At 38.5% G+C, this 21,596-nt stretch overlaps 1 protein-coding gene across 1 annotated transcript in view; it reads right to left on the reverse strand.

Moving 5' to 3' along the window:
* The window catches only part of ELF1 (E74 like ETS transcription factor 1), a 106,756-nt gene that overhangs the window by 79,380 nt on the left and 5,780 nt on the right, over positions 1–21,596 (reverse strand). The window lies entirely within an intron of this gene.

The following is a 21,596-nucleotide window of genomic DNA, read 5'->3' on the forward strand; positions in this document are numbered from 1 at the left end:
AAATTTAAAATAATTCCAGGGTTAGTAAGGAACTAAAATATAATACAGCAAAATGACTTTAAGTGGAACTGCAACCTTGATAAAACTCTTATTTTAAACAAATCACCAATGCAATCCCGGTTCATGATTCTACTACTTCTAAGCAATCGCCACAGTTTTTTTTTACTTTTGTGGGAAACAAAATTTTCCACAAATAAAAGCCTACCGCGTGCCAGGCACCCTGCTGCACCATACATGGTGATCCTAAGACTGCCAAAGAAAGATAGGGACAGTGGAGTTTTACTCTCCCAGTCCTCAGACATCAGACAAGGAGCCCAAGCAGCAGCAGTGTTAGTACAACTACTTAGCCAGTCCCCTGGGTGAATATTTATCAATTTATTCTAAGTAAGAGCTTAAATTGGTCAAAATGGCTTAAAAGCATTAAGCACTTCCAAAAGTGCTTTACATGATGAAGTGCTACTCCCTAGCCAGCCTTCATCTTAATATTTTACAAAAAGTAAATAGGATTTGGCAAGGTTTTCTCCTGTTAGTTAATTACTTGGAAGTGATTATTCTTCCCTCCTAGAGGCACAGTTGAGAGGACAAGCTGTCACAGACTCAGACAGGAACTTTATAAACTGCTACAAGACATAATGATAGTGAACTGACTTTCTGCCCATTAAGTGCCTATTTATTCCATTCTGCTGAACACGGTCTGATTTACCTTTTTACTAAGATAATCCCCACGGTTTTTCAAATTACTAATAAAAAATTATGCTAAAAAGAAAAACACGTCACTTTTTCTCTGTCAAACGTCATGTTTAGCTTACTTTAGAGCTCATTTATTTATTTATTTTTAAAGATTTTATCCATTTATTTGACAGAGAGATCACAAGTAGACAGAGAGGCAGGAAGGCAGAGAGAGAGAGAGAGAGGGGGAAGCAGGCTCCCTGCAGAGCAGAGAGCCCGATGCAGGACTCGATCCCAGGACCCTGGGATCACGACCTGAGCCGAAGGCAGCGGCTCAACCCACTGAGCCACCCAGGCGCCCCTAGAGCTCATTTATTTAGAATGACTATTTGGATCCCAAACAAGAAAAAAGTGTCCTTTGAGCAGTCATAAGAGATGTTCACTGGAAAACTCCGAAGTCGTTTCCCAGAGCTGAAATTTATTTTAGACCATATCCATGTAAGCCCAATAATTTGATTATCTTTTACATAATCAGAAGTTACAAGGGTGAAAGAGGGACTAGGGAAAGGATGATATCAGAAAAAACAAATGAGTGGATAATGAGAGAAGCCTAAAATAAAAACCTATGAAACTACAAATAAATATAACTTTAAAAGTCCTAGAACCTGAAGCCATCCTATATGGTCAATAAGTGCTACGTGCTTCCTAAGTACATCACCAAACAGTAAGAGCCTCGAAGTCAGCATTATTATGACAAAGGTCTGTAAAAGACAAAGGGAATAACAAGTGTGGGAAATCTTTTATGAAGTATGGATGCACAAAAGGAGGAGCTTCTGCTAATGAGAAAATCCATTTATATAAAGTAACTCATTATTCAATAATGGCAGATATTTGGAAGGTAATTTAAAAGAAGTACTTCGACCACTAGTGTGTAGAAGTGAAGTAAGAGACATAAAGTGAAAATAATTACCGTTCTTCAACAGCAACAAATATCTTAATTGTTCCTAGGGAGATGATTCCAGAGCTACTACTACAATATACTGCCCCCTTGCTCAGGGGTGTCCCTATAAGCAGTGCTTTAACCACCTATAGAAATTGAATCCTAGTTATAGTTACAGCCCCAAGAAATCAATCTCCACCAAAAAAACCCCCAAAACAAACAAACAAAACTGGCAACCAGCTCAGCCCGAGTTCTATAATCAATCTGCTTGGGTGTGAATCCCAGCTCTGATACCTATAAGCTGCGTGTTCCTGGGCTATCTTTAACAATCCTGTGGCCTAACTTTTTTTTATCTGTGATTTAGGCTAATAGTACCCACCTCAGAGGAGTACTATGAGCATTAAAACCAGTGCATGTACTACTATGGTTAATAAAGAACTTTCCTAACTCAAACATAAGAATACAAACTAGTTTTTAAAACAGTCAAACAGGGGCACTGGGTGGCTCAGTGGGTTAAGCCACCGCCTTCTGCTCAGGTCATGGTTTCAGGGTCCTGGGATCGAGTCCCACGGGCTCTCTGCTCAGCAGGGAGCCTGCTCCACCCCACCCCGCCTGCCTCACTGCCTCCTTGTGATATCTCTCTCTGTTAAATAAATGAATAAAACCCATAAATAAATAAATAAGCAAGCCAGTCAAATGATCTGAATAGATACTTCACCAAAAAAGAGATACAGATAGCAGATAAACACAGACAAAATCTCAACATCGTTACTCAACAGACAGATCCAAATTAAAAGTCACAATACCAGTAGAAAAACTTAAAAAAAAAAAAAAACAGACAATACCAAATGGTAGGGAGTATATAGAGCAACTGTTAAGTCTCATACAGCGTTGGTGAGAATGCAAAATGGGACAGCGTATTTGAAAAACAGTTTAGCGGTTTCTTACAAGGATAAACATATACATATTAGATGATCCAGCAGTCTCAATCCTTGATATATGCCCAAGAGAAATGAAAATACATGTCTATAAAAAAAAATCCTACTTAAATATTTAGCAGTTTCAGTTTTACTCAGAATCACCAAATACTGGAAACCCAAATGTCCACCAACTGGAGAATGGTTAAACACCCTGTGGTATATCCATACAAAGGTATGAACTTCTGAAATACAGCTACCACATGGATGGATCTAAAAGCATTAGGGAGCTGAAATAAGCCGGACTCAAAATATGTACTATATGCTTCTACTTATGTGACATTCTGGAAAAGGCAAAACAAAAAGGGTAGAATTCTGATCAGTGGTTGCCAGGGGTTAGGAATGAGGGGAGGGGACGGTCTACAAAGGGGAACAAGGAACCTGTTTGGGGTGATGGAAGCATTCTGAATAGTGATTGTGGTACTGGTTCTATGACCTACATATGTTCTCAAAAATCACAGAACTATACATCTGACTAGGGCAAACTGTACTGTACATAAACAGTATCTCAATAAACCTGACTTTAAAAAGAAATCTAGTTCATGAGTAATACGGTTATTAATATTCTACTGGGCACAAGTAAGCACTTTATAAACATTAACTGTTTTTACTATGCTTCACAGAAGCAGCCAGTATCAAATGCTTCAGGATGAGAAAGTTTAAGTAAATCTCTAATTTTTATATAAATAAAATGTGGCATCTTAGGCTTGTGAGGCAAGTATAATGTACCTGTACATACTGTGAATGTGGTTATTTGTAAAATCAGGTATGTATCAAGTCAGTATATACCTTAATATAAAGTTTTCATGACTGCCTGGAAGAATTTTCAGTATTTATATTTTAACTATTAGCTGAGCTAGATTAGTTAATTGAGGGACTTGAACGCTAACTAAAGTTAAGACACTGCTTCTTTCCGGAGCACCTGGGTGGCTCAGTGGGTTAAACCTCTGCCTTCAGCTCAGATCATGATCTCAGGGTCCTGGGATGGAGCCCCGCGTCTGGCTCTCTGCTCAGACGGGAGCCTGCTTCTTCCTTTTTCTCTCTCTCTCTGCCTGCCTCTCTGCCTACTTGTGATCTCAGTCTGTCAAATAAATAAATAAAGAAAGAAGAAAAGTTACATATTCATGTCTCTGAGTTTCTGCTGTGTGTTGGATCCTGTCTTACTGATAGGAATGTATTAGTAAGCAAAACCAGCCAGTCCTGGCCCCTTTCAACTTTGGTATGCCTTTTAAAACACTCAGGCACTTGTCTAAGAGGATGTTCCTTATGGATAGGTCCTAGTAATCTGTCTGCAGAAGCAGGGGAGGAGGACTTGGTTTAACCAAGCTAGTGATAGATTAAATAGAGAATTCACTGTTATCTGATATTTCAGCTCACATTTGGAAATGCATGTTGTTCAGAACCTGGGATGATACTTTGAGAGATGTTAACATCAATAAAATTAATTCTTTCCAACTGAAGTATTTATAACACTGAATCTCATTCTTTTTTATTTTATTTTTATATTTAAGTAGTAGAGAATGGTGATTTTGGTCACTTATCATTTTAATGGTTTGATCTTTGCTTCTTCCATTTCTAGTAATGATAGCATGTTGGCTGCCGAACGGGGGTGACAGATTCAAAACAAATGTTTTTTTAAGTCCAGCTTTCCTAGATATGAACATTAGACTGTTCTATATTTTCAGGTACTAGGAAGTTTTCAAATTTGAGTTCAAGGAGAAGCAGTCACAATAAAAGCGAAGAAGAGAATTCTCGCTTACAGAGTAAATTCCTTTTATAAGTCTATTTTAAAGAAAGAAAGGAACAGTGTGTTTTTTTTTTTAAATATTTTATTTACTTATTTAACAGAGAGATCACAAGTAGGCAGAGAGAGGGGGAAGCAGACTCCCTGCTGAGCAGAGAGCCCGATGTGGGGCTTAAGGTCCTCCTTTGCTGCTGCATCATCCTGTAGAAAAATAGTATCACAACAATATCCTAACTGTCCCTTTCCCTATCAACAACTGCCTACCTTCCAATTCACCTTGCACTCTGCTATCAGAGAAATCTTTCTTACTAAAAAAACTATGTGAACTGATGTGGTTATCACCAGTGGCTGAAAAAGAAACAAACTAATAAATTTTGATTCCCTAGAAACAATAAAAATCGGGACTACGTACTATGGTTTTCAAAGTTTTCTGCTAAGAGTTGAATTCTTAGAAAAATCTTCAAGGAACCACAATACTACATACATTTAAGTCTTTGTTGTTGTAAGAAAGCTTAAAAATACAGATCCAATTCAAATTCATTTCAAAAATAGGGAAAGGAGATCTAGAGAGAACTGACTCGCCCAATATCAAGTTAATGACTTCTCTGAGGTACTCCTAGGTATCCATTCATTTAACAAATGTATACTGAGCACCTACTATGCATCAGGTACTGTTCTAGGCCTAGACCCTTCCTGCACAGTAGAAGACACACTGTTAATACATGATCCCTACCCACGTGGTACTCCTATTCTAGCAAGGGAAAGTGATAAACATTATACACTAAACATAGAGCATGTTATTTATAAATTAAAGATACAAATAAAAGATACAATATGCTAGTGGTAAGGACAAAGAGGGAAAAAACAAGACAGCAAAGAAGAGAGAATGACATTTTGGACAGACTAGCTACGGAGGATTTACTTTGCCACACTGAGTAAAGACTTCCAGCCATGCAGACCTATCTTAAGGAAGAACATTCTAGACAGAGAAGACCTGTAAGCCAGAGAAAGACTCTAAGAGGGAGCTTGACTGAAATGTTCAAGGAAAGCAAGGAGGCCGGGGTGGGTCATGTAAAGAAAGTAAGGAGGAGAGTAAGAGAAGGAAGAAGAATACTAGAAACTGTTGGAGAGCCTCACTGTTTAGAGATTTAATAGTTGGAGAGTTTTCATCATATGAGTCATAAGACTTGACTGCTGTGTTGAAAACACACTGCAGCAGGGCAAGGACAGAAGCAAGGAGAAATAATGCAATAACCCAAAGAAGATGATAATGACTTCGACCAGAGAGGCAGCATAAGAGGAAGATATGATCAAATTATGGCTATGTTTTTAAGGAATATCCAACAAGAATTCTAAAAGGATGGAGAAGAGTTGGTGGAGAAAGAAGGTCTCAAAACTCCATTTTTGGCAAATCAGAGACTGCAGTTGCCCAGACTGAGACAGGAAAGACCACAGATGATGGTGGTTTGGGGTATGGAAATATCAGGAGCTCAGGTTTTGTTTTGTTTAAGATTTCTTTATTTAGAGGCGCCTGGGTGGCTCAGTTAGTTAAAAATGTCTGCTACTTCTTCTCCCTCTGCCACTACCCCTGCTTGTGCTCTGTCAAATAAAAAATAAAATATTTTGAAAGAAAGATTTATTTATTTCAGAGAGAGAGTGTGCATGCATGCTAGTAGGGGAGTATTAGATAGAGAGCAAGAGAGAAAATCTCAGACTCCACACTGAGTGGGGAGCCCGACTCAGGGATCAATTCCACGAGCCGAAGATCATAACCTGAGCCAAAATCAAGAGAGACATCCTTAACCAACTGAGCCACCCAGGAGCCCTAAGGACTCAGTTTTGAATTCATTAAGTTTTAGATGTTCCAAGTGGAGATGTCAAGTTGGACATATTGACCCAGAGTTGCAGATATAGTCCTAAAGCCCACGGCGGGGGTATGGGCTGGATATGCAAACTGAAGTCATTAACATACATATGATATTAATGTGTATATGATATTAAAGCTACAGGCAAAAAAGTAACAGTGACAGACCCCTGGGACCCTCCAATATTTAGAGGTGGGGGAGTTGAGGTAAAGCTAGCAGAGAAGGCTGAGAAGGAGGACTCAAAAATGTCACAGAAAAACAAGGCAAATATGGTATTACCCTGGAATCTGAGTACCAAAAGGGATTGAGCAATTGTGCCAAATGCTGAGGACAGATCAAATAAAATGAAGTCTGAGGGGGGGAAAAAAACACCAAAAAAACAGCAGAATTTAGCAACATGAACGTCACTATGAATTTTGAAAGAAGAGTTTTCATGTTATGGTAGAGGTTAAAAAAAAAAAAAAGACAAAACATCTGATTAGAGACAGTTTAACAGAGAATGAAAGGTGAGAAACTAAATAGAAAGTAATTGTGTAGTGAATGAGTCAAGAAAAGACTTGAGGCGGAAGGGGAGGGCTTGTTTAAGAAAAGCAGTGCCTTTTCTACTGCCGAGAGCATTCCACCTCGTATTGCAGTAAATTCTGTACAAGTCCATCTCCACACGGATAAACTGGTAACCTGTCTGAGGGCAAGAGCCACACCATGCAGCTGCTATGACCAACCATGACCGTAGACGCGCTACACTACCACTGGGGACTCCGTTTCCTCTTTCTTCAAATACTAGGAGAGCCTAGAGATCTGGTCACATTGAAGACCCATTTCAGTTCTGATGTTTTATGATTTTGTAGCCCCTCCAAGTCCTCTGAGAAGTGTTTGAGGAACAGAGAACAAATACCACACACTAAGGCCACATTTAAGAAAGTCTTCTCATCAAAATTTTAGTTTACTGAAAGTAATACATAAAATTACCAGATATTCAGAATAACTGGTAATTTTATGTTTCCCCCAAACCCAATTACACTTATTTCAGTTCACTAATAAAATATCTGTAAAAACACAAGAAACCTTATACTAATATTCTGGGACCACTTTTTTTTAATCCTATGACAGGAGGATAGTTAAGTAAATGGGCTTTTAGCATGAGTGCAAAAAAAAAAAAAAAACAACCAAATACCCCAAACCTCCAAGCTCTTTAGAAAGAAAGAAAGAAAAAGAAAGAAAGAAGACTCTGACAGAAGGCGAATCTCTTATTTTAAACTAGGCTGATTTAAACTATTTAGACAATGTCTATTTTTATATAACATTTATTACTTATCTGTAACACAAATTAGAGATCCTGTTTAGGAGGAGATTAAGAAAAAGCTTAGTATTATGGCAGGATGCCTGGGTGGCTCAGTGGGTTAAGCCTTTGCCTTCAGCTCAGGTCATGATCCCAGGGTCCTGGGATGGAGTCCCACATTGGGCTCTCTGTTCGGTGGGGAGCCTGTTTCCCCTCTCTCTCTGCCTACTTGTGATCTCTCTCCCTCTCTCTCTCTGTGTGTCAAATAAATAAATAAAAATCTTTTAAAAAAGAAAAAACTTAGTATTATGGCTTTAATTCTCATAAACAGATGCACTCCATGTTAATTCATAATTGCTTGTGAACTGATGATTTACTTGGCTTGACTTTCTGCTTTAAAACTGAATCACAGAAGGCTTATTAGCCCCAAAGGTTATAAACCAGTAATATGAAAAAAATTATACAGTTCTATTATTTTCTCTTTAATAAAAGGAACTAAATATAAAGAAAAAAGAGGAACTTTATGATATATTAAACAAGAACTTCAATTGCTCTTAATTATATTGCTGACGATTAACAACTAACCACATAGTCCAAAAGCATGGGCTTTAGAGCAGGTGACCTAGGTTTGGGCCCCAGCTCCACTATTACCTAGCTGTATGACCTAGGGCTACTTTAGCTCCATGCCTATGTTTTCACTTCTGTAATGGGGAGAAATGATAATCCCTATTTCACACGCACAAAAATTCACTCAAATTGCTTATTATAGTGCCAGAAGGACATGATATTTCTCAATTACTTATCAAAAAAGGAGGAGAGGGAAAGAGATAAACATTCTAACAGTACCCTCGTACTCAGCAAGAAAATGGAACAACTATTGATTAAACACAATTTAGAGGATTCTCAAAAGCATTATGATGAGTCCAAGAAGCCAGTGTCAAAGGTTATATCTTCTATGATTCCAATTATATGACTTTCTCCAAGACACAAATCTATAATGATGAAGAACTGATCAGTGGTAATAGGGACACGAATTAGGGGGTAGATTGTGACAGGAGAACACGACAGTTTTGAGGGGTGACAGAATTGTTCTATATCCTGATTATAGTGGTGGCTACACACATTTATACATGCGTTAGAACTCATAGAACTATACGCTGAAAAAAAGGCAATTTTATGTTATAATTATGTTAAAAATCCAAAAGCCCAAAAAGTCATTACTCCAGTTCACAATCATGAGAAAATAGAAGGTAATATCAAATTGAGGGATATTCTACAAAACACCTGAGCAGTACTCTAAAGTGTCAAAGTAAAAAAAAGACAAGAAACCATCAGAGATTTCAGATTCTCTCCCTCCACTCCTCCCCACTGTGCTTGCAAGCACACTCTCTCTTAAATAAATAGAATTTTCAATAAAGAAAAAAGTAATGTTTGCAATAATCTCATAAGGCAAAAATATGTTCTTTCTCTTCCCCAAACCAACCAATGCCATCCTGCATATTTTGATTACCTTAGTGTAAGTTTGATTATCTAGTTTAGGTTATACCTATATTAAGATCATATAGGTAATCTGAAAGGGATAAAACAGATTCTACCATAAATGATATGACCGTTACCTGTACTTACTTCCAGTATATATGTTTGTAACTTTAAAAATTCTATCAACTTTGGTTTCCTAATTCAAGAATGACTTTGTTTTTAAGAATTTCTCATGAATTCTACCTCTTAATATTCCTATTTAAAAGAACTTTCAATAGCCTTGTAATACCCACAGAATAAATTCCAGTACAAGATTTTATTGAAGTAGCTGGGTGTGGAGCCTCATGTAGGGTTTGAACGCACAACCCTGAGATCAAGACCTGAGTGAGATCAAGACTCCCCAACACTTAACCGACTGAGCCACCCATGTGCCCCCCAATACAAGATACTTCTGCATCTTGATTTTGGTCTACCCTATAGTAGCTTCACTTGTGGCCTTTTTACCTCCCAACATACACTCCACAATCCAGCTCTGCTGAACTTAATCAGAGCATGTCATGCTTTCTAACTCCATATTTGCTGGCCTTTCTACCCACTGACTCTCCTGCAAAGCCCTTCTCTCCATCATTACGAGGAGGCACTGGTCATTTTCTCCTTTGTACCTCCGTCTGTATTTTGTAAATTATCTAACAGACACATGAATCACATTGCTTAAGCATTCACATATGCACTTAAGCATTGTTAAAATGTACAAAGCACTCCCAATAGGTTTTGAGGACCTAAAAGTGAACAGATTTCCTTCATAACTCCTCCTGCCTACTCTGTTGGAATATCTGGTGAAGAACACGGCGTTTGGGTTTTGTTTTGTTTTTTTTAATCATTTGCTTACATGTCTCTCTGGTCATTTATTTTAGCCTGATAGCATTCCTGACCCCACAATAGTTCGGTAATAAATATTTGCTGAATGAAAATATTTGGAAGTTGAACTAAATATTGGCTCAATGATAAATCTGTTTTTTTCTCTTCCACACAAGCCAAACCATTCTCAGGTCATTTCTGTATACATCTCAATTACACAAAAACTAAGGTCCCTTCCACATTTTCCTGAATGGTCCAGGATCTATGAATGGGTTGGTTAAGCCTTGGTCTGCAGCCCTGTCTAAAGATCAAGGCCAGAGCAGCAAGCTTTACATTTGTTAAGAGAGGACAGTTTCTGGGTTAGTCCCCATACTTACACCTGAACATCTCACTATGTTAATAGACAATGAAGAAAGTTAAAGGGAGAGCAAAGGTGTCTACAGAGAGCAAAGGAGTGAACAAAAAAACCTCTCAAAAGAGTACAACAGATTATCTAATCATGGTCCTTTCCCTCAACTTTTGATCTTCTGCCCCTTTCAGGTGTTTACTTACACAGCCCTCTGTCAATAAACTTCCCTAATTAGAAACAAACTGGTAAATGTTTCAGTAAAAAGGAATATTCAAAAAAGATACTTAGCCTACAGGCTTTCATGTTTCATAATACTGTACAGATGGAACAATTAACAACTTCTTTAAACTCTCAGTTTACTGTCATCACCAAGGATACGCTTCAGCTCTAGCTAAACTGCTCTACTTCTCTTCTTCCCTACTTCAAACCATACCTGTGGTCCAAATGAAACTTTAAAACTTAGAAGTATTTTACATTTATAGTCATTTTAGGAAATATTTCTTAGACATACACAACGCTCTCAGTATTTCAATGTTCTCAAATTTCCTTTTTTTTCCTCTTTTTTAGGTAGGCTCCACACCCAGCTTAGAGCCCAAGGTGGGGCCTGAACTCACAACCTCAAGATCAAGACCTGAGCTGAGACCAAGAATCAGACACTTAACCAACTGAGCCACCTCGGTAGCCCCATGTTCTCAAATTTCTATCTCCAGGTGTTGCTCCTGAACTCCAGACTCTTAACCTAACCTGACACCTCCACTCAAATGTCCTAGTCTTCTCAAACTTAACATATCCAAACCTGAATTTCTGGTCTTTTCTCCAACACCTACTCTATCCAGTTTTCTCCAGTCTTGGTAGACAGTGAATACTTCTAGCTGCTCACACCAAAAGCCTTGGCTACGGACTCTTCTTTCTGTCCTACAGTCATATCCAAAAATCCTGTTGGCTCAATCTTCAAAACATACATAGAATCCTAGAATCACTCCGCTTCATTGTCATTATCGTGCTGCAAGCCATTGTCAGCTCTTATCTGCAGCACTCTCAGGAGCCCTCCTGCTTCTGTTCTTCTTTCCCTACAATCTAGTCTCAAAGCAGCAGCCAGCAGTAATCTATTTAAAAACACAAGCCAGATAATATCACTCTTCTACTTTAAAACTCCCCTTAGCTCTTCTTTTCACACAAAAAATAAGTCTTCATAACAGCTTACAAGGACAAGATCCTACCCTGGCCCCAACCTCTATGACTGTATCTCTTCCTGCTCACTCCTGATGTGGGGCTCGATCCCAGGACCGAGCTCACTTCCTGCTCACTCCCTGTCTTCTAGTCCCACCGACCTCTCCTTGCTATCCCAGGAACATCTCAAGCATTATTCCCCTCCAGGTCTGTGCACAGCCTCTTCTCACTACCGGGGAGGCTGTTCTGTTGGATATCCAGGTAGCTAACTCCTTCACTTCCTGTGGTAAACCACTGTACTAATAGGTACTAAGCTGTTCAGACTTCTAAGCTTGAAATATGACTCTGCCTCTTCTCCCATAGAGAAGCACAGTCTATTTCTCCATCTCTTAAATATGCGGTGGCCAATGGAATAAGAATAAGACACAAGCACAGGTCTAAAAAGGATAAGGAGGGATGCCTGGGTGGCTCGGTTGGTTAGGCGACTGCCTTCGGCTCAGGTCATGATCCTGGAGTCCCGGGATCGAGTCCCATATCGGGCTCCCTGCTCGGCGGGGAGTCTGTTTCTCCCTCTGACCCTCCCACTTCTCATGCTCATTCTCTCACACATACATACATACATACATACATAAATCTTTAAAAAGGATAAGGACACAGGGGCTTACCCTCTCATGCTGCTGGGATCCCTCTTGCCACCACGACGGTATGAAAGCTGCACAGACAGACCCCCAGCCATGTGGGCCACCCTAGAGTATGCATCTCTCCCCTGCTGAGTGAGCTCTGGTCTGAAGAATCATCCAGTAGAAAAAAGAATAATATAGGGGATACACTTAGTTGCTCAAAAATTATGACTTGCTCCTTTAAAGCCAGGATTAAAAACCACCCTCACTGTGGAATCCTATGCCATTTCGATAACACCTCAAACTTTAAAAATCTCATAAATATTTTGAACTTTGGAATTTAGTTTGAACCACCTTAACAGACATTTCCCAAATTTAAGGATGCTAAAATAAACATGCATAATCTACTTTACAGATTAAGAATTCAGACAATTACAAGTCAGAAAAGTCAGTCTCCAGGACTTACCAACCTCTCTCAGCCTTGACTCTTGCTACTGTTTCCCCACTATCCTTTCTCCCCATTCTTCAAGAGGTCAGCTGAATGAAACAATATATAAGAAAAGTGATGAAACCTTAAAAAAGAAATAGTGAAAGAGAATGTGCCTGTGGGCAATAAATTATCTCAAGTATCTAAATGCAGGAATAGAGAGATTAAATAGAATAGGATTTATTATTATTATTTTTTAAAGACATCTGGGGGCGCCTGGGTGGCTCAGTGGGTTAAAGCCTCTGCCTTCAGCTTAGGTCATGATCCCAGGGTCCTCGGATGGAGCCCACATAGGGCTTTCTGCTCAGCATGGAGCCTGCTTCCTCCTCTCTCTCTGCCTGCCTCTCTGCCTACTTGTGATCTCTGTCTGTCAAATAAATAAATAAAATATAAAAAAAAAAAAAGACATTTGATACTCTTGGGGTGCCTGGCTGCTTTAGTCGGTTAAGCATCTGACTCCTCATCTCAGCTGAAGTCTTGATCTTGGGGTTGTGAGTTGGAGCCCAGAATGAAGCCCAATTAAAAAAAAAATTGATACTCTCAAAAACAGAAAGCAGATACTATTTGCAAACATAGATTATAATAAAAATGACATCAGGGACACTTGGCTTCCTCAGTCAGTGGAGCATGCGACTCTTGACCTTGGGTTGTGAGATCGAGCCCCACGCTGGTTGTAGAGGTTACTTAAAAAAAAATCTTTAGGGGCGTCTGGGTGGCTCAGTGGGTTAAAGACTCTGCTTCAGCTCAGGGCATGGGATCGAGCCCTATATCAGGCTCTCTGCTCAGCAGGGAGCCTGCTTCCCCCTCTCTCTCTGCCTGCCTCTCTGCCTATTTGTGATCTCTGTATGTCAAATAAATAAGTAAATAAAATCTTAAAAAAAATTAAATCTTTACTAAAAAATGGCATCAATAAAAACATTAAATTCTATTTTGTTTCAGAAAAAGATATACAGAAGAGAAGACTGTTCATTAGACAGTATTTGCTGATAATCTCAAACCACTGCTAATCTTTTTAAAAAAATCCCTATACCACATTCTTCCTAATAGATATTCAAACGTAATAAAAGGAAAAGCACCAGAAGAAAATATAAACACCTGTATATTATTTGGTAAGGAATGTTTTCCTATGTATGACACAAATGGGAGTAAAAAGACAAGGAAAATGATGACATCTGACTACATAAATATTTAAAACCACTATAACCAAAGCTAAGGCAAAAGAAATACAAGGGGAAAATGTGACCAAAAGTCCTATAAAAAAGAAAAGAAAACAAAAAGTCTTTGGTTTGGCTTCCACAGCCAAATACATACATTGAAATCCAGCAAATACTTTACAAAAAATAAAGTTCATGCTTCTCTTACAAAATCAAAACTAGAACTATTAGGCAACATCTTGTGGGTGTGTATGAAAGACCCTACAATGTGGAGCTGCCTCCACGGGCTCACTGACAGAAGACAGCCTTGGCCTCTTCATCAAAATTTTGAACAGTGGGGCTCCTGGGTTGCTCAGTCCATTAAGTGTCAAACTTGATTTCAGCTCAGGTCATGATCTCAGGGTTGGGATCCAGCCCTGTCACAGGCTCTACACTCAGCACAGAATCTGCATGAGGTTCTTTCCCTCTTTCCCCTCCTCCTCCCCGTGTGTGTGTGTGTGTGTGTGTGTGTGTGTGTTTGTGTGTGTGTTCTCAAATAAAAAAATCTTGATCAATGAACATCCGACTCTGTTTTATTTTCTTTTCAAGATTTTATTTATTTGAGAGAGAGACAGAAAGCATGAGCAGGGCAGAGAAAGAGGGACAAGCAGACTCCCAGTAGTGCAGGGAGCCTGATGTAGGGCTCGATCCCAGGACCCTGGGATCAAGACCAGACGCAAAGGCAGACATCCAACTGACTAAGGCACCCAGGCGCACCTCCCAGTTCCATTTTAAATTAAAATAAAACATTTAGGGATGCCTGGGTGGCTTAGTCAGTTAAGTGTCTGCCTTCAGCTCAGGTCATGATCCCAGAGTCTTGGGACTGAGTCCCACATCAGGCTCCTTGCTCAGTGGGAAGCCTGCTTCTCCCTCTGGCTCCCACTTTCCCTGCTGGTGTGCATGCGTGCTCTCTTTCCCTCTGACAAATAAAGTCTTTAAAAAAATAAAACACTTAAGGTAAAAAGATTCGTGCATTTAATTTTATATAAACTTTACATCAAAAGAAAAAAATAACTAAACAAACATGGAATCTATAGTCAATGCCAAGCATGTTAAAGTATTTGGATGGAAAAGTACTAATACTTGCAATTTACTTTAGATAAAAGGATAAATGTGTAATAAGGCAAATATTATAAAATGTTAATGATAAAAACTAGATGGCAGATACATGAGCAAAATTCATCTTTGCTGTATGTTTAAAAACCTGTGTAGTAAAATACGAGAGAAAAAAACTACTACTATAGAATCAAACACTCTAACAGAAAAATTGGGCACTGAGCATGAATATATATGCACTTCACAAAAGAAATGTGGCCAAACACTACAGAGAATGTTCAAAGATATTCATTCTTGAACCTTAAAGCAGAAAAACAATACCGTTTTTCACCTATTAAAATAGCAAAGAGTAAAATAATTAGAGGGGTCCAGGGGAAATAAATGGTCTCATAGGCTATTCATGAGAGTAAAAGAATATCATTCCAGCAGACAATTTCACAATCAAAAAGCTTTAATGTATAGATCCTCTCACCCAGCAGTTTCAATCATAAGCATTTATTCCAACAAAAAAATACACAAAGATGTAGATAAAAATTCAGCACTATCATTCAAAATTATAAAAACAACAACAACAAAGGACTGTCAGGCAAATCAGATGTTATAGAGACTGTACCTCATCATATTGAACATACCGTATCACTCAGCTGTTAAGAATGATTATCTGTATAAAATGGTGTAGACATGAAAATGTCTCCAGAATACACTTAAGTGAAATATACAAGTTACAAACAGTCTATGTCACGTACAATCAACATTTATGCATGTGTGGTCCACATTTCAACATCTGAAGTAACAGTCAACTGAAAGTTAACAGTATTAATACTGTTAAGGTTTTTATGATCTTTATTATTTGTTTTTCAGTATTTAAGTAGTTTCTACATGCCATTTAGACTCAGGATACAGTTTACCTATAGATTCATGTTAATAATTCAGGCAGAGTCCCTGTCTACATATGAAGGAAATCAGCAAAGTGACATAGTGACCAAGAAAACCTACTTTCACAGCCTCTCTGAAAATGTGACAGCTGCTTTGAGACCTGAATGATAGGAACCAGCCATATACAGCGGAGGCTATACAATATTATTAGTAGAGGAAGTTATAGGAGCAAAGGCAATTCAGTAGGAGTAAGCACCATGCTTCTTAGAGTGCAAGGAGGGAAGAAACAAGAAAAGCAGAAGTACTGACACTGAACATGTTACCACTTTTACAATCAGGAAAAAGGATCAAGCTAGTTTCATCCTAAAACACTAAAAACTTTTACCACTACCCAATCATACCAGAAGACAAAATTTTGAAAATCTTTCCTTCCTAAGTGCTTGCCATACATCTCATTTAAGTCATGCTAGAGCTATTAAAAAGCAGAACATTTCAAAGTAGAGGATTCTCAGAGCAACAGTTCTCCAAGGCCATTCACAGAAGAGATACATGAGAATCCTCTAAAGACATGTGCACCGTGCAAACACACATTCCTGAGTCCTACACCTAAGGTTCAAACTGATTAAGTGGGACTCAGGATTCTCTATTTTTTACTTCCCTGATGACCATAAATTAGTATAGTGACAGAGAGACCGCCATACCTCCAGAAGCCTGACTGCCCTGTACATATGTAATTCCATATTACCATATCTAGATTAAATCCATGAGAAGGTCATATTTGCATTTGGTAAATCCTATTTAGGGCAAGGTGTGTAATATATTTTTCAAACATTTCATAGATCCAAAAAAGATATTCTTTAAATTCACACTTTTCCATAGAAACAACTCCAATCACTGGACAACCCCAAACCCATCTACCACTCTTTCTCACTCCCTTCACAGCCAAACTTCCTCAAAAATTTGTCTATATTCCATTTCTTCACTTTCCACTCATTCTTTGATTCATTCTAATCTAATCAAATAGAATCAAATCAAATCGAATCTAATTCTACCCCTACTAAACCACTAAATCTCTAAGTCAATGACCACACAGGGTGAAACCCAATTAATGCTTTTGGAACTTGTTTTGTTAGACCTAATATATGCTCTCTCCTGGTTTTCCATCAATTCTGGAGTACTTTTTCTTAGTCTTCTCTGCCCCACTCCACCACCTCGTCACTGAACACAGAGAAGTTCTAAAGATTCCACAGAAAACACTCCTCTCCAAACTCTCCCTGGGCAAATCCATCCATTTCTGGGGTTTCAACTACCAAATCAGAGAATAAAGGTGAAAATCACCTCTGCTCAATTGCCCTTGACAATCCCCTTAAATTCACTGTTGAGGTTTTAGCACATCAACAGGTCACACTGGCAACCATTATATCATCTGAATAAATATAAATGAGCCATTTTCCCCTTTGGCATTCAAGCTCCAGATTAAGTAGGTAATTCATATTTAAAAGCTACACATAAGAGAAGATACAGGATTTTTCTCCTTACTCCCACTCCATATCACCTCCCTACTCCCTGGTTTAAAACCCATCTACATCTGCCATCTCTGCTTAAGATAACATTCATATCTTTTTTGTGTTTTTTTTTAAGATTTTTTTATTTATTCATTTGAGACAGAGAGATACAGAAAGAGATAGTGCATAAGTACGGGGAGAGGCAGAGGGAGAGGGAGAAGCAGCCTCCCCTCTAAGCGGGGAGCTCCACTCCATCCTAGAACCTGGAGATGATGACCTGAGCCAAAGGCGGATGCTCAAGCATCCGAGCCACCCAGGTGCCTCAACACTCAAAATTCTTGTGGTGGCCTACAGTGATTTCTATGATCTGATACATGCCCTGGTCACCTCCCCCAACTTTTCACACATCACAGCCCTCAGGGTCTTCTTTCACCTCCCAAAGGAGACTGTTCCTTTCCCTGCTTTGGAGCTTTTCCAAAATACTACTCCCTCCTGCCTCCCCTCCCTTTTCACTCCCCTCTTCCTCCTAGCCACTGCTTACTCATCCATCACGTCTCCATTTAAATGTCATCTTCTTGGAGAAGCCTTTTCAATGTAGCCTCTCCCCCTACTCTGTCAGGGGTCTCCCCGGTATGCAACAGTTGTCTCCTGCTCTAAACTGTAAGCTTCATGAGGATCTTGTCTGCATTTTTCATGGTTCTATCCTCAGCAACTAATACCTGAATATCCACCAAATAGCCTCAGTCTCATCACAGAGGTTTTTATAATCTTACAACTTTAATATCCAAATATAAATTCAAGTTTTCCTTTTAAAAAACCTATGGAAAAATATACATAACGTAAAATTTACCATCATAACCATTTTTAAGTGTACAGTTTAGTGGCAATGAGTATAGTCATACTGTTGTGCAACCTATCTCCAGAATTCTTTTCATCTTACAAAACTGAAACTCTATATCCACTAAACAAATCCCAATTCCCTCTTCCCCCAACCCCTAGCAGTCATCATTCTAATTTCTGCCTCTATGATTTCAATTACACTTGATACCACAAATAAGTGGAATCACGCAGTATTTATCTTTCTGTGACTATTTTATTTCACTTAGTATGATGTCCCCCAGGTTCACCCATGTTGTAGCAAATTGCAGGATATCCTTCCTTTTTAAGATGAAAAATATTCCACTGTATGTATACACATTTTGTTTATGCATTAATGCACTGAAGAACACTTGGGTTATTTCCACTTTTTGTGTGTTGTAAATAATGTTGCTGTGAACATGGATGTACAGAGCCTCCTTGAGACTCTCCTTTTAATTCTTTGGGGTATATATCTAAAAATGGGATTGCTGGATCATACAGTAACTGTTTCAAATTTTTTTGAGGAACCACCATTATGCTTTCCATAGTGGCTGTATGTACCATGTTACATTCCCATGAATAGTATACAAGGGCTCCGATTTCTCCACATTCTCTCCAATGCTTGTTATTTCCTTTTCTTTCTATAGCAGCCATTCTAATGAGTGTGAGGTTTTGCTTTTATATAAACTTCATGTGCTTTCTTTTTCCTACAAAGCTATGGAAACAAGTCCCATTACAACATGTACCCCTAAACTAACCCAACACATTCCAGAAGATAATGAAAATAGAAAAGAGACAGTCTTTGAAAGCAGGATTTTAAAGAACAGTAAAATTATGGTTCATGTGCAGTGGCAAAAAACCCACAAAAAAACAAAAACAAAAACAAAAAACCAAGGGAAAACAAAGAAATGGCTTTCCCACTCATATCTGAAATTCCGTGATGCCAACTGCCTGCTTGGAACTTAAGGAACTTAACTATGTTCTTCTTCCATCCTGTTACTTCCCCTCACCCTTAGCCCCACCTGTGTATCTTCTCAGACTGCTAGGACTCTGTCTGTCGTAGGTCTCTTCCAGTCACATTCTTACTTCCTACTTCAGCTCTTACAACTGGGTCAGTGCCCACCCTGCTCAGTGGGAGATTGAGTGGAAGGGCCCTAACCTTCCCAGTTAATAGAGTCATCTGCATGCCTTGGCATAAGGGAGTATCAGTGATAAATTACAGACATCAGGAAAGCTGGGTAAAACAAATCCCATTACGACCTTGAAAGTTCAAATTAAATGTTTAATTAAATCTGGGAACAGATGAAAAGCTATACACAAAGCAATATATCAACACATCCTAAATCAGAAATGTATCCTGGGTTTGGGATTTTAAATCCAAAAGAAAGTTTAACTAAATTAAGAGATTAAACTACAAAGAAAGATTTAAGATAGTTTAGAAGGATTGTCTGGACACTTCACTAGCGAAGTACCTTCCCAGAGATCTAAAATAAAGCAAAAAAGGTTTTAAATCAAAGTTATTTAATAGTGAGTAGTCTTCATTCAAAAATAAAATTTTAAATTTGCAAACACAGGTGTGCACATAAAATTTAGGAAACAGATGTTACTTCTTCAACAAAATTCAAGTCATCTATACTGGAATTACTTTTCAGAGAACAAAATATTTATATTTACATTTGTGAAAATGAAGCCAGATGTGAAAAGTAAAAAGAAACGCTAACTACCATTAATCCAAAAGCAATCACCATTCCAGCATAAAAAGGCAAATACTATACAATAACAAACAGCAAACTAAAGATCAAACTAAAATTTTCTTTATATAAGTACAATGTCATTTATAGTTTTAAAACCGATATGATAATGAAACCACTAAAGATTAAAAAACAAATACATCCCTAACTTTATTGGTTCTTGGTCCCAATACTTAGGAAAGGAGCAAATGAACCATGAAGTATCTCAAAAGTTACTTTCCATACCTAAACAATATCTAAATAATACTGCTTTTTAGATAGCAATGTACCTTGTAAACCTAGATAAACATCTGCATTTTCAGAATTCATCATCTACTTCATATAAACTAGAGTATACATCAACTGTAGAATGTAAGATATAAATGTTGCAAAAAAATTTATACAAGTCACCCCCCAGTCCCATTCGTTTACTTTGGAAAGATTAAATGAAACCATTTAAAGGATATCATGATATATGTCATGCTACACTTTTCAGAAAAACTCAAGGAAATAATGAGTTACTTAAAATCATTACTATTCTATTTGAAAATCTCTTCATTACCAAAATGTAAGGTTCCTAAGAGGAAGTATCAGGTAACTGAAGGGCGAGGAGTCCAGTTGATATTTCATCCATTCTCCTCCTCAGTCTAGAAACCACATTCAGAAAGAATGCACCATTGCTGACCTCAGAATGCTGCTTCAGCCCACTTCTGCTTTACTGTTCATACAAATTTCAAGTGCTAAACAGCTACTCCACCCCTCCTGACACCTCAGGGAATATAAGCCATTTACAACATCGAGTTGTAAACAGCTCTTCTGCTGGGAAAGTTTTATTTTCTAGAGTTCTACACAGAACCATTGCCTGAGTTGCAGAGACCAAGTAAGTCTTTCACAATCACTATTTCATTTTGAGTCAAATTAATTTACCAGTTTAATTTGTGAGCAGACTGCCCTTCTAAATAACTAACACTGAATAAAATCTAAATTGTTTACATAAATACACTTAAGGCCATTTATCAAAGCCTGGACAATTTCTAACAATAAAATCCAACTCTAAAAAAATAAGAAGGAAGGTCACTTTCACTTAGCCGAAGAAAAGAGGGAAGGTGGAGAGCTTTCAAATATTTCTCAAGAGCTACAACTGTCAAAAACAGTACCATATGTATTATAACATAGGATGAAAAAATTAGTACAGGGGCGCCTGGGTGGCTCAGTGGGTTAAGCCTCTGCCTTCGACTGAGGTCATGATCTCCAGGTCCTGGGATGGAGCTCCACATAAGGCTCCCTGCTCAGTGGGGAGCCTCTCCCAACCCGCCCCCCACTGCCTGCCTCTCTGCCTACTTGTGACCTCTGTCAAATAAATAAATAAAATCTTAAAAAAAAAAAAAGAAAAAATTAGTACAATAGAAGGGGAAAAAAAAGACTATTTTACAACATGCCACATATATTTTTTTTTAAGATTTATTTATTTATCAGAGAGAGAGAACAGGCACAAGCAGGGGGAACTGCAGGCAGAGGGAGCTGCAGCCTAGCACTTGATCCCAGGACCCTGAGATCATGATCTGAGCTGGAGGAGGATGCTTACCCAACTCAGCCACCCAGGTGTCCCTGCCAACATGTTTTAAAAAACACTTTCTGATAGGAAATTTCTGGAGGTAAGAGGTATCTAAACAGCATTCTTAAATTTCTTTGCAACTTTTTTTTTTAAAGATTTTATTTATTTGACAGACACAGATCACAAGTAGGCAGAGAGACCGGCAGAGAGAGGGGCAGAGAGAGAGAAGGAAGCAGGCTCCTTGCTGAGCAGAGAACCCAATGTGGGGCTCGATCCCAGGACCCTGAGATCATGACCTGAGCTGAGGGCAGGCTTAACCCAGTAAGCCGTCCAGGAGCCCATCTTTGCAACTTTTTAAGGCTATTGACTGTATTTTAAATTTCCTT

Source organism: Lontra canadensis, unplaced genomic scaffold (genome assembly GCF_010015895.1).
Source record: "Lontra canadensis isolate GAN:19392208 unplaced genomic scaffold, GSC_riverotter_1.0 scaffold51, whole genome shotgun sequence".
Classification (NCBI taxonomy): domain Eukaryota; kingdom Metazoa; phylum Chordata; class Mammalia; order Carnivora; family Mustelidae; genus Lontra; species Lontra canadensis.